Source organism: Lepidochelys kempii, chromosome 13 (genome assembly GCF_965140285.1).
Source record: "Lepidochelys kempii isolate rLepKem1 chromosome 13, rLepKem1.hap1, whole genome shotgun sequence".
Classification (NCBI taxonomy): Eukaryota; Metazoa; Chordata; order Testudines; family Cheloniidae; genus Lepidochelys; species Lepidochelys kempii.
The window spans coordinates 29,322,114-29,340,440 of record NC_136392.1 but is presented as its reverse complement, the minus strand read 5'-3'; the positions used below and the strand labels follow the sequence as shown (position 1 = coordinate 29,340,440).

The 18,327-nt window shown below is 45.2% G+C and overlaps 1 long non-coding RNA gene across 1 annotated transcript; it reads left to right on the top strand.

Annotated features, from left to right (window-relative positions):
- Positions 1–664: 664 nt before the first annotated feature.
- Positions 665–13,330, top strand: LOC140896975 (uncharacterized). The gene is made up of 3 exons (XR_012154654.1): positions 665–848; positions 11,941–12,054; positions 13,151–13,330. It is a non-coding gene; the product is annotated as an uncharacterized LOC140896975 (long non-coding RNA).
- Positions 13,331–18,327: the final 4,997 nt, after the last annotated feature.

Genomic DNA, 18,327 nt, shown 5'->3' with positions numbered 1-18,327 from the left:
CCTGAGCACCTGCAGGGTGCAGCAATTGCCCAGAGATGTGCACTATGGAGGGCCCTGTTGCTGGTGCACTGCACCTGCACAAGCCCCTACCGGAAGAAAGTTTAAGAGTTTTATTGAAATGACAGAATAATACACGAAGAAAAGGAAAACCACCAGCAGAATGGAAGCCAGTGGCGATTATACCGATAGGGAAATCTGGCAAATTACTCACAAGACCTGATGTACATTGACCTAGCGTCCTCCCATCATGTGTGGGCACAAGTATTGAAAGAATGACACATGGGAGATTAGTAGCCTACCTGGAAAAAATGAAATTATAAAGAGTGAACAAAGTAGATTCAGGAAAGGAAGCTGCAAAGAGGCTCATATTGTAAAATTAGAAACAGAAATACAAAAAAGCATGAGGAACAGAGAGTTTATGAGAGCTGTCTCTTTGGACATTGTATGACATGCTGTAGAGGGAAGGCTTGCTGTATAAACTGGCCACAGCTGGAATAATAATAAGCATGTTCTGCTGGATAAGCGACTTCTTAAGTGATAGAACCGTACAAGTCAGGGTGGGGTTGGCACTGTCGAATATTTATAAACTTGCTAATGGGGAGTCTTATCAGCCCTACCATGTCTAACATTATGCTTATTATGAGAGAGCACACAGGCAGGAATACATATTACTCTATTTGCAGATGACTGTACGGGCCAAACTTAGAGGACTTAAGATAGCTATGGAACCAATGAGGCGCTCAGGGCAATTCCTGGGGATTTAAGTTGTCACTTGCTAAAGCAAAGGGAATGATCGTCACCAAACGGAAGCGTGGGCAAGAAGGGAACTTTTTCCAGAAACAATTCAGGTAGTTCAAAATGTTGCCTTCTTAGGAGTTGTGTTTGATAACAAACTAACTTGGAAGGGTCATATAGATAATATCAAGACTAAAGGGAAAAATAGGATGAATCTGCTTTAAAGTATTCCTGGGAACAACTGGGGTGTAGATGAGAATATCTGGCTGATGCTGTATAGGGCACTAATTAGACTAGTGATAGATTGTGGATGCCAAGCCTTTAATTCAGCTTCTAAATCAACACTAAAAAATTAGAGCCAACCCAAGCCCAAGCTCTGCCAATCACATGTGGTCCGAGCATTACGACACTTGTGTGTGCTTCAGGAAGCGACCAGAGAAATGCCTATAAACTGAAGGATGAAATTGTTAGATTGAACCTTTTGGGCTAAGGTTAGTGGAGACAGTGGAGATCAGAGTACTACACAAATATACGAGGGTGGAGGGGATTAAGTGGACAAGATGTAACTGGGTGCCACAAACTCCCACATGCTAACGGCATCAAAAGGTGGGTAACAAGCCTGGGTGAAAAGGAAGGACTGGAAGAAATGAAAATCTGTAGTCATGGGAAATCAAACGACAGCTGGATGGTTGTCTCTCCAGTTGTGGATTTGGAATTATACAATAACAAAAAATGGAAGAGCAGGACTGTCAAATATGATACTTAAGATTTATGAGTTTATACATGGCAAATGGGGTCAGCATTGCCAGATCTATACTGACGGCTCTAGAGATGACAATAAGGGTGGAGTGAGAATGGCCTTTTGTATCCCTGAATTAAGAAATCTCGGACTATTCAGTTTTGTAGCCATTGTGACAGCCAAATTGATGGGCATATTGTTGGCACTGACCTGGATAAGGGGTGCACGCCCAATCATAAATCATAATCAGAAAGGGAGTCTGGGAAATTAGGAGTGACTTAATCAATGAAATATTGTTCTTAAATATGGAGAGGGTCCAATTAAGTATACATATAGCAGTAGTGTGGATTTCGGCATGTGTTGGAGACCAGGCAATGAAATGGTATCTAAAGCAGCCCAAAATGTCTTAAAAATGAGGAGGTTGATATAAAGATCCCATTAATCAAAAGTTTGGTTAGGAGAGAACTTAAGAAGGAATGGCACGAACTACAGAGCAAAGAGAAAAAAGGGTGGACGTTCTATGACGTATGTCCTCAACTTTAGCATAATGGTTTGGTTAATAGCTATGATCGAAGAAGCAAAGTAACTATCTTTAGAGTGCTAGCAGGTCACTGTGACCTGAATGGTGATTTACATTTGCTAAACATGCACCCAGCTGGGTTGTGTGACACATGGAAAGTTAAAGAAACAGGTGAGCATCTGCTGTGGCAAAGCAGGGAGAATGGCACAAAAGGAAAGATTCTTGATGAAGAACTGAGATGTCTCAAGGTGAAAGAACAATCTGAAGGGGCTGGGGAGAGTACTGAGACAGCGGGGTAGCATTGAAAAAGCACTACTTTGCTTTTTTAAAGAGACAAGACTGGGTGAGAGGATTTAGTTTTTGCTTATGTCAAAACAGGGGTAGGTGGAGGTCATAGCCTCATGTGTTGAGGCTGCTGTGCCATAAAACGACAGAAAGAAAGAAAGAAAGAAAGAAAGAAAGAAAGAAAGAAAGAAAGAAAGAAAGAAAGAAAGAAAGAAAGAAAGAAATGGACAATCCAGGGAGGGGAGCAGGCAGTTGAGCTTCCCAGCTCCCAGGAAGAGGCCTGGAAGTTAGCAGAGCCTCTGCACTTACAGAAAGGGAGCCCAGGTCACCTTTATTAAAAAGGTGGGAAGGGACTGTGTGCTGTAGCTTATGCTGGAGACCTCAGCGAACGTTGGAGAGAGGCCAAGGACCTGGCTGGAACTGCCTACAGGTTTTGCCCTTTTGGTTAATTTCTTTTGCTGCCCTTGGATTGCTTGTTTCCCTTGGAACTCCCAAAAGGGGAGAAATAATCAGAAGGCCTTGGCTGGAGGGCTGCGAGCCTGTCATCACTAGACTGCACTGAACGCTCCTGCTCGAAGCTCTTCCCATGCTACCTCCAAAGGAGCTGCTCTGGTGGGGACGCGTCCGTGATAGAGAGTTAGCTCCACGTCCGGAATTTTAAGAGTGCTTGGGCTGGGCTGGGTGGGGTGTCCTTGGCACTTACGTAAGGGCTTTCCCATCTTAAAAAACATGGCAAAATATGCAAATGGGGCTAAGGATTGATGGGACTTGCAAACTGAGACTTAATGCATTCCGCGAAGCTCCTTAGGGAAATGGAGCAATGAGCCCCAGGGCCAGGAGAGTTGCAGGAAAGGGGAGCAGTATCCAGTGACCAAATGAGAGCCACTCTGGATTCAGCGTCAGACTATCCCCAAACCACTCCCCAAGGTTACTAATATACCAGTGACGGTGTAGCTGGCACTGGGCTGGAGTCGAGTCACTCAGCCGAGTGCAGCGTGTGCAACTGGCCGTGATGCTGCAAGTGGCAGCTCAGAGCTGGCGTGCACATTTCTGCTCTGCTGCAACGCGGTGCTGAGGGGCAGCCTGCACCCTAATGCGACGGAAACTGATTGTCTTCCCATGCATCACTGTGCCTTGCCATTTGCAGCTCAGGGCCATCCATGAGGCTACATGTTGAGGAGTGGCAGGAGTTTAAGGTGCCCTCCAGTTTACACAGGATACACAGGGGCTCTCTGCGGGGCACCAGCCCAGCCAAAGCGCTTGGGAGCATTGTGTCTCATGAGCTCTCTGCATTGGGGCGCACACCCACTGCCACTCCTCTCTTGGACCAGTCAGCTGTGCTGTGTCTGGGGAGGGGAGGGGAGGGAAAAGGTGGGGTGGGAACCACAATCCTGCCTCCTCCCTATCCTTGCCCACAACTTTTGGGGTGGCTACTGCCCCTGGGGAGGATAACAGGGTGCAGTCCTCATGCTCTGCAGAGCACAGGTGCTGCGGGTGGGGCTGGCTCCTCCTCAGTTAGAGGAAAGGCTCCCAGCTCCATTCTTCCTATTAGAAGTATGCCCTTCCCTCATCCAGTACCCACAGGGGATATTTCCTTTGCTAGCAGCTGCATGATTAATTTGCTCTCACAATAAACAAACATCTTCCCTCCATGAGTAACCTGCAGCCAGGGGACGCTGTGCAGTTTGGCGGGCTAACATACCATGATCTAGCTCTGAATCCGGCACGTCGCTTTCTGCTGCAGTGTGCGGAGGGGCTGATGTGGCGAGGAGAGCACATTTTGGAATCCTCGTAGAAAAGTCTCTTGCTGCTTCTTGGCAACCTGACAGATTCTGCCTTTGGCATGAAGGGCCAATAAAACTGCAATCACGATTTCCTGAACCCTCCCACTAATTTTCTTCTAACTAAGATTAGAGGTGAAATGTAGTATGCGGGTAGCAGATACCTGAGATGGGTCGGTTCCTGGCCATTTGCCATACTGGATCAAGTCCAAATTCCTACCTTCAACAGGAGATACTCATGCTTTAGGGGTAAGGGGAAAGGGGGAAAATCTCATGCCCTCGTTTTCTTGAAATACAGTGCATAAGTGTGAGATTCTGTTTCCAACTCCTATAGCGATCAGTTTATGCCCTACGTTGTCTCTATGTCACGTAGGAATTCCCCTTACATCAGAGAAATCCCCACCTGGCTGCTTAAACCAGCTTTGTTCCTGCCAGTTCAGCTTAAGCAGACAGAGTGGAGGCCCCAGGATCTGGCCCGAAATTTCATAGCCTAGTATTTTAATGGCCAGTATCAACCGATCAACACCTACTAAAGTGAACAATAAATGTGTCAGCAACACTTCAGAAATCCTTCAGTGCAGAATTGAAGAAACAACCAACGAATCTCTAGACTCTCTCTTTAGCTTGTGGTAGCTTTATCCTGATAAATCCCAAGGATCACAAGCTAAATGGTGTGTAACTTGTTCCAGAACTCAACACATTTCAGTAAAATCAGCTCACATGTTCTGGAACTTCTACTGCAGGCAAAGTTTTTTGTGGAGTTTGTTGTCTTGGTACCAAGTCTGTGTGGTGTATTGAAATTGTAAGCTGTCCCTTTAAATGCTCACGGAAGTTTCTGGGTCCTGCTTGCAGGCTAGGGGTTCTGTGTGTGATCTGGACTTAGCAGCAATCAGTCTGCAGCCAGCCAGCCTAGAGTAAGGTGGGATGTATTGTGCATCTTTGTTTTAGAGAGAAGCCTGCTTTGTCTCCCAATCTGTTTTTGAGTTCTTGTGTGTATTATTGTTTTGAACTCTAAGAAATAACAGTGTTATGTTGCAGTCTTCCCACAAGAGTACCTATGTTTTTATCTGAAGTCCCAGTGGGTATGTTGTGAACATAGATAGCAGTCTGATGTTCCAGGCCCTCCAGTTACCCCATCGAGTGGGATAAGGGACACAAACTACTGGGCCCAAAGAGAGAAAGCCCAGATTTATACTGATCTAACACAGAGAAGACAGCCGTTTCTGATCTTCACTCAGGGAAAGCCATGCTGAGTTGGCTTTAAAAAACGAAGAAGTGGATATTTATATGGATACCAAGAATATCCAATCAGAATAGTTATTACTAACTAACATTGTGGAAGGGATATTAAAGCTCATAGTTCAAGGCTTATGACAAATACTAACTACAAGGGAGACCTAATGTGGGGCATATTAGCTCATACCTGCCTATTGCCAGGTACCTGCACCTTCCTCTGAAGCAGATGGTGCTGGCTGCTGTCAGAGATAGGACACTGAGCTAGATGGACAGTGAGTCTGATCCAGTCTGGCACTTTGCTTGTTCCTATTTAAAAAATTAAGTGCAGTCAGCATTATTGTACCACTTATTACTCAATATATTACCTTGGCCCTACTTGATATATATATGTCTAGAGTGGTCCTGTAACTGTATCATATTAACACAGAAAAACACTACCTTGTGTCACCAACTGTGGTCACCCAAGATAAGCAAACAGCGATGCAAACATAACAAATCTAGGGAATTGACAGTTATCACTGTGGTGCTCCCCAGGGCATCCAGGTTTCTGAGGCCCTCCCAACCCCACCTGCCCTGAGCTTGAGGAAATTTTGTCTGTACCTGTTGTGGATCAGCTCCCTGAAACCTGCAGCCTCTGCACAAGCACTGTGAATGGGTTGAATTGAATGCACCTTTGGTCATTTGAAGGGTTGCTGGCGTGGTTTACTTACAAGATTGGAGCTCAATGATTCTAGTTGTATAGGGCAATGGAACTGAATACTGGCACCGTTTTCCACAGGTGGTGCTGATTTTAGCTGATATCTCACTTCTGAGTATAACAGAGGCAGAAAGAGCCTGTTGCTGCTGCTGCTGGCATTCCAATGCCACCCAAACCAATATGCTGCTAACCAATGTACTGTATTGGTACCTGCTGAAATAATCATTGAGTGGCATGGGAAAGTGTCCTACCATAGCAGAAGAAATAAGACAGCCCTCCCAAGAAACCTTTGGCAGAAGATTGCAGAGTACCTTCGTGAGAGTTTCATTGAGATCACTACACAGGATTCACAGGACATCCCGGTGCACATAAACAAATTACTCCATGTGGCCCCCACTGCCTAACTCTAGAGGGGAATGAAAAGCAGATAGCAACTCTACCTCTCTTGGTTGTTCCACTACTTCTTCTAGCACAAGTAAAAATGAATAAATCAAATGATGTGTCCTGTTACTTTGGGAGTATCATCCCTGTAATTTCAAAGCAAACTGCACAATTGCCAAAGGTTTCTTCCCCTGCATCAGGCTCACCCTTGCTGGACTGTTGGGACTGGCTGGACTGCAGTGCAGTCAAAAACAGGTCTGGGCTTGCTATGCAGCAGGATCCCCCTGTCACCTGTCCCCTATGCCCCTCCTCCTCCTGACGGTTCACAGCAGGGGCATGTGACTCAGGCTTCTTGAAAGTATCCCTGGTGCTCTTGGAAGAGGTGGTGGGGTCTCCACCGCGGATGGCATGCAGCTCTTTGTAAAAGTGACAGGTCTGTGGCTTGGCACCACGTTGATTGTTGGCCTTGCTGGCTTTCTGGTATGCTGTTGCAGCTTTCACGCAGCACTGCTGCTGGTCCTTGTCATAGCCCTTCGCCAGCATTTCTTGAGCAATCTGCTCATAAGGTCCACATTTCTATGGCTGATTCAGAGCTGTGCCTGCCCAGCTGCTCCTCCTCACAGGCCCAGGAGATCCAGTACCCATAGGCACTGAGTTTATAATCTGCTGGGGGGTGCTCCCCCTGGTTCCACCCAGGCCTTGCTCCCACCCCCACCCCCACTTCACCCCTTCCCCTAAGGCCCCACCCCCACCCTGCTTCTTCCCACCCCCACTCCATCCCTGCCCTGCCTCTTCCCTGCCTCTTCCCATCCCCGCCCCACCTCTTCCCTGCCTCGTTCTGTCCCCTCCCGCGAGCATGCTGCACCCTCGCTCCTCCCCATCCCCCAGCACCTCCTGACGCTGTGAAACAGCTGATCTGTGGCAGGTGACAGGAGTCGGCGCCTCCTGTCTACTTCAGGCAGGAGCACGTCTGAAGCATGTAGCTGGCATGGTCAGCAAAGGAGAGTTGTCAGTTGTGCTCGCAAGCTGGGCAACCAGGGAAAGGAATTTCAAAACTTTGTGGGGCTTTAAAGGGGAGGGGGAGCTTCCAGTCTCCATGACCTGTGGGCAGCTGAGTTCACAACAGGGACCAGAGTGGTCATTGTGGGACAGCTGCTGCAGGCCAGCAATGGTTGACATAAGTAATGCAGTTTCTACACTCTCCCTGTGTCAACCTAACTACATCGACCCTGACTCTATACTGCTCAGGGAGGTATTGTTATTAAATTGGTGTATCACTTACATCAGCAGGACCCAGATTGAAGTGAAGGCACATCCACAGCTAGGTTTATGTAAACTGCCTTGTGTCAACCTAACAGTGTAGTGTAGACCAGGCCTAGATGAAGGCTGCCAAGCTGTCCTCATTGCCCCCCAAACAGCAAACCTTTGAGGGTCACATCAAGATAGGGTCCCTGCCCCCACCTTTTACCTCTCCCTGTTAGTTTCCTTTTGAAGTCACTGCCAGCTCTTCATTAATGCTGACTTAGAATGCTAACAGCTGCCTATTATGAACCAGACAATATTCAGTTTACTTGTAAATGGACAGAGGGATAAACATCTCTTGCCTAGAGAAAAACCTCCTTTTCACTTTTCCTGGTGATCAATCCCTAGACAAAGACCTTAAGGGCACAATTTTCAGTGTGTGTACATAACTCCGTACACAACAACTGTACATGCATTTCACATTGATACTGATGGCCTGTATAACACAGGCTTTCATTAGAGCTGCCACATGGCACTCTTGGGTGAACTAGCATGTAAATACCAGATCCAGGGGATTCCTGTAACCCATATGCACACCGGTGCCCTCTGCCAGTTGGCATCAAGATGTCCCTGGTCACAAACACACAGCACAACCACTGATCCACAACGCTTTTCGGAATACGCAATCTTTACCCAGACCACAGAACGCATGGGTGATAAATGTCATGTTCCAACAGAAATGCCACAAACAAACCTTCAGAAAATTCCACCCCACAGTGCCCAAATAGGTTTCAAACTCAGTCCTCAGAAGCAGTGACTCTGGAAAGGATTTGGGGGACATGGTGGATGATCAGCTGAACATGAGTGCCTGGTGTGATGCTGTGGCCAAAGAGGTTAATGCAAGCCTTGGATGCATTAGCAGGGAAATCTCAAGTAGGAATAGAGAAGATGTTATTTTACATCTGTATTTGGCACTGGTACAACCGCTGTTGGAATATTGTGCACAATTCAAGAAAGATGTTGATAAATTGGCAAGGGTTCAGAGAAGAGCCATGAGAATGAGTAAAGGATTGGAAAGCATTCCTTATAGTGATAGACTCAAGGAGCTCAATCTATTTAGCTTAACAAAGAGAAGGTTAACAGGTGACTTGATTACAATCTGTAAGTACCTACATGGGGAACAAATATTAATAATGGGCTCTGCAATCTAGCAGAGAAGATCTAATATGATCCAATGGTTGGAAGTTCAAGTTAGACAAATTCAGACTGGAATTAAGGTGTACATTTTTAACAGTGAGAGTAATTAACCAATGAAACAACTTAGGAAGGGTTGTGGTGGATTCTCCATCACTGACCATTTTTAAATCAAGATGGGATGTTTTTCTAAAAGATCTGCTCTAGGCATTATTGTGGGGAAGTTCTCTGGTCTGTGCTATACAGAAGATCAGATGAGATGATCACAGTGGTCCCTTCTGGCCTTGGAATCTATGAGTCTATGAAAATGATATAAAAAGAAACACAAAAATCATGATGAGCTAGACTATAGAATCATAGAAGGTTAGGGCTGGAAGAGACCTCAGGGGGTCATCTAGTCCAACCCCTGCTCAAAGCAGGACCAATCCTAACTAAATCATCCCAGCCAGGGCTTTGGCAAGCCAGGCCTTAAAAACCTCTAAGGATGGAGATTCCACCACCTCCCTAGGTAACCCATTCCAGTGCTTCACCACCCTCCTAGTGAAATAGTTTTTCCTAATATCCAACCTAGACGTCCCACACTACAACTTGAGACCATTGCTCCTTCTTCTGTCATCTGCCACCACTGAGAACAGCCTAGCTCCATCCTCTTTGGAACCCACCCATCCTGAAAACAGTTTCTTGCCTCTGTCTGCATTGGGGGTACATGGCTCAGACTCTCTACCCCCTTGTGGTCCTGGGACCCTGGGTCCAAGCCCTGGATTAGTAGGATTTGTACATGGGTTCTCCTCTTTTTCTTCTGGAGGTCAGATGCTGCCAATTTTCTTCCCCGTTCTGCCCTGCCCTCTCTGGTTCTTCAGCACGCTGTGCCTGCTGTACCAAACACTGACGTCTGTCCAGAAAGTCTTCATCTTCTCTGAGGACGCATGTGTTCATGCCTGAATAGCTGGAGAGGGCCTTAATGTCAGGCGTTTGTCTGAAAACAGGTCACATGCTACTGATGGTGTTTCTCCCTATGGAGTGACATTGTGATGCATTCTACTCATAACTAACAAGTAACGTAGTATCTTGATTCCCTTTCTCTTTAATTTTACATCCGTGAAAAACTTTTCAGTTGTATCTTGCCTCTGAAGTTGCTGGTTTTATTTGAATGTTGTCTGAAATAGAACAAACAGACTTTTCCTTTCATGAAATGCCATTCTCCCATCCCTAATTTAAATAGCAAAAGCAAATTATTTGATCTCTGTTTATACATACCTAAGGCTGTGCATGCAGACAGATGCTTTGCAGTACCATGAGTGATCACTAGGTGACTCTGATGCACTGCTGGAATGGCTCTGCCTGTACATCTTCCTGGCTGGAAAGGTGTCTGTTGATAGCAAATACTCAGGAAGGGCATTTGCAGCGGTCCAGCTCCCTAAATGGTTCTATAGCAATGAAATCTGAGATCCTTCAAATACTGCAGCAGTGAAGCAATGGTGTCTCAAACCACTATTCAGGGAAGCCTTCACTTCCCCACCATTTGCCTGGTGTCACCACTTAACTGAGGGTTGCAGTGGAAGGTATCTGACCCACTATAGCTACCTGGGATTGCTGGTGGAAAAATTGTGCCCTCCCTGGAATATGTGACTGCAGAGAGAGAGGTGTACTTGACACCGATTGCAGTCTCCTTCTTTAAGATCCGCAGGCAGCAGAGGTAAAGATGGGATGGGGCCATTATGTTCAGCTCTGATCATCCCCAGAGGAGTTCAGATCCAGCGTCTTGATTCTGACCCATCTCAGATTAGATCAGTGTGACACCCAATGGCCCCCTGTAATGGGCTGTGATCTATCAGTGATCCATGGGCCATGCACTGTGCACAGTATAGCACTTCTCCACCACTTAAATGACCACGGTCGCCTGAGAAGTCTTGGATCCTGGGGAACGTCATTCAGGTGGCTAGACTAGCTAGGCAAGTCTCCAGGAGCTCAGAGGTTCCATTCAGTTTGGAGAGTTCTGTGGGACCCTTGTCTGAGCCTCTCGAGCCTGAATCTTTCAAATCAAATCCTGTTTTTTGGAATTCCTAGGGCGTTCACTTGGATCTGGGAAGGGCAGAGCTGAGTACAAATGAAAAATGCTCCAAATAAAGCTAATTGAACATTTTCAAATCCTCAAGAGAGTTCTGCTCACAGCTGTTTTACCCCATGTCCTGTGTCACTGTTGTATTCCTTGGACTAGAGCTACAGTAAGGTCAGGTTTCTCCCCAAATGTTATTTGACCAACTTGATCATCAGATTTTTTTTTCTGAATTCTTTGTATTACCTTGTGCCCATGTTTGATAGCTGCTACAGCTTTCCCCTAGTCCTTCGGCACGCCCATGGCTATGAACTAGTGCAATTCTCTTTCTTGAGCATGTTGTTTAGGAACATAGGAATTGTCAGCCTGGATCAGAACCAAGCCCTGTCTAATCTAGAATCCTGTCCATCAGTGGCCAGCATCAGAGGTAGGTGAAGGAAACCTGCAGTGGAAGATATGGGATGATCTGCCCCCCATCCCCCGTCTCCTGAAGCAGGAGATTTAATATCCCTTCTATGACTCTGTTAGAATTAACTATTACAGTTCTGGACAGCCTTATTATCCATATAAATGCCCAATCCCTTTTTGAAACTTGTGGAATTTTTGGCCTCAATGACTTCCTGTGGCAGTGAGTTCCACAATTCAATCACATATTGTGGGGGAAAGCATTTCCTTTTATTGAATTAGAATTTTTCTACCTTGTAGTTTCAGTGACAGTCCCCTTGTTCCTGTGTTGTGAGTCAGGGAGAACAGATGTTTCCAATCTACCATCTCTAGACAATTCAGTATTTTACATACTTTTATCATGACCTCTCTGATTTGTCTCCGTTCTAAGGCAACAATACTTTTTCAATCTCTCTTCACATGAGAGTTTTTCCAGCCCCTTGGTCATTCTCCTCACTCTTCTCCAAACCCCTCTAATTCTACAATATCCATTTTGGGAGGGGGGGACTAGTGCTGCATCCAGTATCTGGATGAGGCCATACCATTGATTTATATAGGGCTATGTTAATAGTCTCTCCGTTATTCTCCATCTCGTTCCTTAGGATTCCTAACTTTTTTTTTTAATTGCAGATGCACGTTGAGCAGAAGTCTCCATGGAGCTGTCTACAGTGAGGCTGTCAGGCCTCAAAGCACATGCTGCCAAGTGGGAGCCTTGTCCTGAGCACCCCCAAGCTGCAAGGACTGGTGAGGGAACTGCTGCTAATACCAGAAATTACACTTGCTAATGCAGCAAGGTCAGATGGCTAAAAGCAGGCTGCTGATTGGACACCACCAGGCATAAAGCTTCCTGTTCCATCCTTTGTCTGAGCAACTTGTTGCTAAGTCTATTGCTGCCTAGCCCCATGAGGGTATATCTACACTGCAATATAAGCCCAGGGTACAAACTCAGGCTCAAGCCTAACCAGCCTTCCATCTACACACAAATCCTACTAATCCAGGGCTTGGACCCAGGGTCCCAGGACCACAAGGGGGTAGAGAGTCTGAGCTTGCATCAAACTGGGACCCAGGGTTCAAGGCCTATTGCTTTCCAGTATAGATATACCCTAACCAGACTCCTGCTTTGGGAGCTCACCAAAAATATTCCATAGTCCCATGGGCCAACTTTCTTAATTGTCTGGACAGTCAAGTTTGGTGAACAGTCAAGTTTTTCCAACTACACCATGAACAAAGGGCTAGAGCAGCCACATTTTGGGAGGGCGCTAGGAAATCTGGGATATAGGTGGTTGGATTTGGGCCTGAATAATGCAATGTAGACACTGGGACCCCAGTTAGGGACCGAGGGCTCCTGTGACTTTCTGTACCTCGTGGGAACACCCTGCACCCCATGTTCATCCTTATAAAATGATTGTGTGGTATCCAATGCAAAGTTTGTCCTTCGGAAGGCTCATGATGCCCTGAGCATAGTAATGTTATAGTTATTGTTATAGGTTGTAATTTTATGTATATAAGTTATGAGGTTGAAAATGTGTCCTCATGGCTTAAAACAAGCCCAGGCAAAACTCTCCGGGAACAGAGGGACAGTTCACACCTCATTGGGGCACATATGGGACAAATCCAGCCCAGCCTCACAGGAACAAAGGACACCGGCCTAGGCAGCCACAAAGGATCTGTTGGACTCTGGAGTGAGTCACCCCCCTTCCCTTGGCCAGTTTGGGACTGCGATGAGGTAATGCTCACCTGACCCCGAAGGGGGGAGGCAAAGCCAAGAGGGAAGACAGAACATGATAAAAGGGAGAGACGTTTGCCATGCTCTTCCTCTCTCTTCCACCTCCATCTACAGACACCACCACCAAGTGACTGAAGAGCTGATCAAAGGGGAGAGCCTGGCTGAAGGGCAACGAGCCAGCCTGTGGTGAGAAGCATCTAAGTTTGTAAGGGCACTGAAAGTGTTAAGATCAGCTTAGAATGTGTTTTGCTTTTATTTCGTTTGACCAAATCCGACTTCTTGTGCTTTGACTTATAATCACTTAAAATCTATCTTTGTAGTTAATAAATCTGTTTGTTTATTCTACCTGAAGCAGTGAACTTGGTTTGAAGCATGTCAGAGACTCCCTTTGGGATAACAAGCCTGGTACATATCAATTTCTTAGTTAAATAGACGAACTCATATAAGCTTGCAGCATCCAGCGGGCACAACTGGACACTGCAAGATGGAGGTTCCTAGGGTTGTATCTGAGACCAGAGATATTGGCTAGTGTCATTCGGTTGCACAATCCAAGCAGCTTACATGACAGAGGCTGTGCGTGAACAGCCCAGGAGTGGGGGTTCTCACAGGGTGGATTTGATTTAATCATGGAAGACTCGATTTAATCATGGTTTTCTACATAAAAGTGCATTATTGTTGGTTGTTATAACTTTAATACATATTCTTCACAACTCAGAGATAGATGTAGGTTTCATTTTTAGAAGGTACACACTATACATTTTTAAACAGTAATTTATTTTGAAAACTTTTCAGATTAGTTTTACAGCTATATCAGAAAATGAATGATTGTTTGGTTATGTCATTTACTAAAGGTAATTGAAGCAGATATTTATGAAGTCATTGGGAGGTGAACTATCTCCAGTTCAACAGGTTAATCATTAATATTTGGAGGATTTTCTTGCCATGCTGTATTATGAGGAGAACATCACCAGACAGACATTTAAATTGTTTTATTTAACTAAAACAACAACTTTAAGTATTCTGGATTTTTTTCTTCAACAGCAAACATAATATTTTAACAAAAAAAGCATATGTCCCTCGCTTCTCACATTTATCTCCAGACTTCTTCTCCTTGTCCAGATCTATTCTGTCCCCAACAATCTTCTATTCATTCAACTATTTGAAACTTTGCACTTTCAGAAAGAGCTAAGGGATTGTCTCTGTGTACAAAAATTTGCAGAGGGACAATAGAGTTGAGGTCTGTTATTTCTAATCTCTATGTATTATTTATTTATTTAAAACATTTTTGCTGTTAACAAGCCTGTTACCTCTGGAGACACAAATCCACAGTTTGAAAACTGCAAAACTAAGCATCTCTGTTGGTATCTTCTAGATTGAGCGCTGAGTCTCATTGGGTAGATAGAAAGATTAACCTAAATAATCGATACAGAGGCCTGTGGAATCCCATAAAATTGGGTCCCTAATCCATGAACTATTGGAACTCATTTACAAAGCTTTTCTTAAACATTACATGAATATATTGTCTCATACTATAGAATATGAATTTATAATCCCTATTCCATGATGAGATATTTTTGAGCTATAATGTATCTTAATTAAAACTAGTTTTAGATAGGTTTTTTCCTCAAAAAGCACTTTATTAAAAAAATCCAATTTTTTATATTTTTTAAAAGAAATCGTTGATTTTTATCCACCCTGGGTTTTCACAGCAGATCAGGGTAAGGCTGGTTCCCAGAGTCAAGGACTGGAGTGACCTAGCAGATCACCAGTCCAGATAACACCAGGTGAACATCACAGTTCCGCAATTTCTAACCAGGGGTTACAAATAAGTATAGATGCTCAAGCCCTGAGTTAGCAAACCCAGGGTGTGCTACCCCAAGTGTTACTAACCCTGGTCTTACATTGCAGTGTAGATACACCTTGAGAGACCTGACTTTCTTGCCTGGTTCCTGCTCCTTGTTCTTGCTATCTTGCCTTGTTCCTTGTTCCTGCGATCAGGCCATATCCCTGTTCCTGTCACCACTCCTGGTTCCTGCTTCCTCCCCCTGACCCCACTTGCTGAGTTGGCTTAATCCTTGGCATGACTTCTGACTCCAACTCCAGCTTAACCCTTGGCATGACCCTGATCCCAACTCTACTCCTGGCTCCCACCACTAGGTCAGCCAGCTCATGTTACGGAACCTGACAGCTTGCTCAGTCCAACCTTGGACTCCTCCAGGACTTGTTGAACCACTGCTTTGAGTATGGACATTACCAAAGCTGTCGCCCCAGACCCTGTGAGTCCTTAGGAGCAGATCGCTGCCCTTCAGGCAGAAAACCAGAAACTGAGGGACCAACTATGACAGCTGCAAACAGTAAATAATCCCTTTCAGGACAGTCTACAACTCTCAGAGAGACTGCAGGGAACCACTCAGCTTCTCTTATACACTAGGTTGGGTGACTGGCCCCAGAGTTCCTTTGCTGGAGAGATATGATGGTACCCACAGTAAGTTTTGTGTGGTCATTACCCCGTGCAGACGCTTGTTTATGCTCCAATCCCAGGAGGATGTCGCAGACCAAGTAACGGTGGGGCTAGTACTAAGCCTGCTTACCACGGAGGCCCTGGCATGGGCCTCTCACTTTTTAGAACAAAATCACTCGGTACTGACCAACTGAGACTCATTCTTATGAGTGTGTGCCAGTATTTTTGATGACCCTCACAAAGTCCACTCAGCAGTCTGCTTTATGAAAGCTTTGGCAAACCCTGGGTCAGCCCCTTCCTATGTCACCCAGTTCACATATTTGGCCATAGGTACCACATGGAATGGAGGTGGACTCTTCCATCAGTTTTATCTCAGACTTTTCAAAGAACCAAAAGATAAGCTGGCATGGGTGGACCTCCCCCTCACCAGTTTAGGGGCCTTCATGGACCTGCATCTGGATGAACACAACTGTATGCATGACAACTGGAACATAGAAGGAGCCCTCCTAGCTCCTACACTTACCCAATGCTGAGCTCTCAGGCCCATGTGAGCTTGCCCTTGGTCAAGTCCATACCAGCTGACATGGAATGATAAATAAGAGTGTAGAAGATGGGAGAACCTCTGCTTCTATTGTGGGGGAGCAGGGTATGCATTATCCAAGTGTCCTGTCAAAACCCCTACTAGGCTGATGACAGGGAAGAAGCTAATTTCACACCTAGTCGGAGCCCTGAGTCTCATTACCACCATGGAGAAACCCTGAGATGATGCTAACCCAGGAATTCCTCATACATCTCCACTTCTATAGATTGCCCTGCAATTGGAGAACCCAGAGGTAGAGCAGGCCTTTCCTATACAAAGGACCTTGATTGATTTGGGTGTGGGGGACAATTTTATGGATTTTTTCCATTTCCTGACTTCTCAGTCTCCCAATAAAACCCAAGGTTATCCTGGAGCTGATAGAAACTATAGATGACATCAGACCTAGTTAAACAGGAAACCGCAACACTGGAAGTGGCATCTGAGGAGCACCACAAAGTCCTACAGTTTAAACTTATTTCCTCCCCACATTTCACCCTGATTTGAGGGGCACCCTGGCTCATTTGTCACAACCCCCATATTCTGTAGTCCAAGTGCATCATTGCCTTCTCATCTAGACTCTGTAGGAAGAATTGCCTTCTTGTTCAAGAATTCAAAACCCTAGAAACAAAGCCAGAGGGTTCCACTTTGATAACCCAGACATTCCCCACACATGGTGGCAACCCTGTCAGACTTAGAAACACCATCCCCACACAATGACCCGTGACTTACTGTGAAATATCAAGACTACCATGATGTCTTCAACAAATGGAATGCAGACTCACTACCCTCGCATCACATCTACAGTTGCCCCATTGACCTGCAGCCCAGAGCCAAGGCTCCATGTGGATGTATATATTCTATGTCTAAACTATCAGTGTTAGTTAGTAGTGTTAAGGGAGTACCTCCAGGAAATCCTAACTAAAGGTTTTCTGTGCCATTCTACCTCCCCTGCAGGCAAGTCATTCGTTTTTGTGAAGAAGAAAAAGACGGGTCTCTAAGACTCTACATAGACCACAAAGCACTGAACCAAATAACTATATGCAATTGGTACCTCTTGTAGTTAAGTGTAGAAAGCTGGAATGTCATTGCCTTAGTAATGCTGTTCAGGCTGCTCAGTGCTTGTGTCCAGTGTTATCAGTACTAGCAGATAGTGCAGTCTGCTAATTCAGCAGACCTCAATGTTACTCATAAAGAAAGACCACTGGCATGGATTGGTGACAAAGGCATTCAGCCAGTTTTATTGCCCTCCAGGCACAGAACTAGCATCCCATAGGAGCTACAGGTACTCCAACATATGAATGCCCAGTGGCAAGGAACAGCTCAGTCAGCAGTGGGAATTTCTGCCATCCCCTTGGCTGCACATAAGGTGAGGTACCCTGACATTTATAACCTAAGACAAACAACTAGGATAAACAATGTACATACCACCTTACATGTTTCATGGCATCCGTTTGTTACGTCCCCTTGTTCCTGATATCTTGGACAAAGCATTCCTATTCATTATTTTGCCAAACCATCTTATTTTGTACTAGAGTGGGATATATCTGTACTAGCTGGAATATATTTATGTAAATATCTAGTGCCTAGTACACTAGCAAAAACTTTGCCAAATTCATATACTGGACAGTGAACTTGCAAACATCTGCTTTAATACACGACCTAACTTTGGTTCACAGCGTCTGGGTTCAAGCCTCAGACTTACACTAGGCCCAGTGCTCCAAGCTCTTTCTCTCTCTACTATACCCCTTATCTTTAATCCTAGATCTCCTGGACTAAGTACAGTCAGCACAGATGTTTACCAAACTGAAGCGTATAATCTAGATCATATAAGGGCAGAAGATGAGTGTGAGACAGCCTCTAGAACAAAGTATGGACACTTTGAGTATTTGGTAATGCCCTTTGGACTCACCAGTGCTACTGCCATTTTCTAGACCTGATCAATGACATATTTTGAGATATCCTAGACCAGTTTGTGGTGGCATATCTAGATGACATCTCAATCTATTCCAGTGATTAAGAAAACTATGACCACCATTTCTGTGAAGTCCTCACACAATCACATCAGCACAGGTTATGTACAAAACTGGAAAAGTGCATATTTGACCAATCATCTGTCAAATTTTGGGGGTTCATCCTTTCAGCAGATGGACTATGGATGGACCCTCAAAAGGTGTTTGCAATTTGGGATTGGTCTGAACCCCGGAACATCTGAGACATTCAGATGTGCATGTGGTTTGCCAACTTTTACAG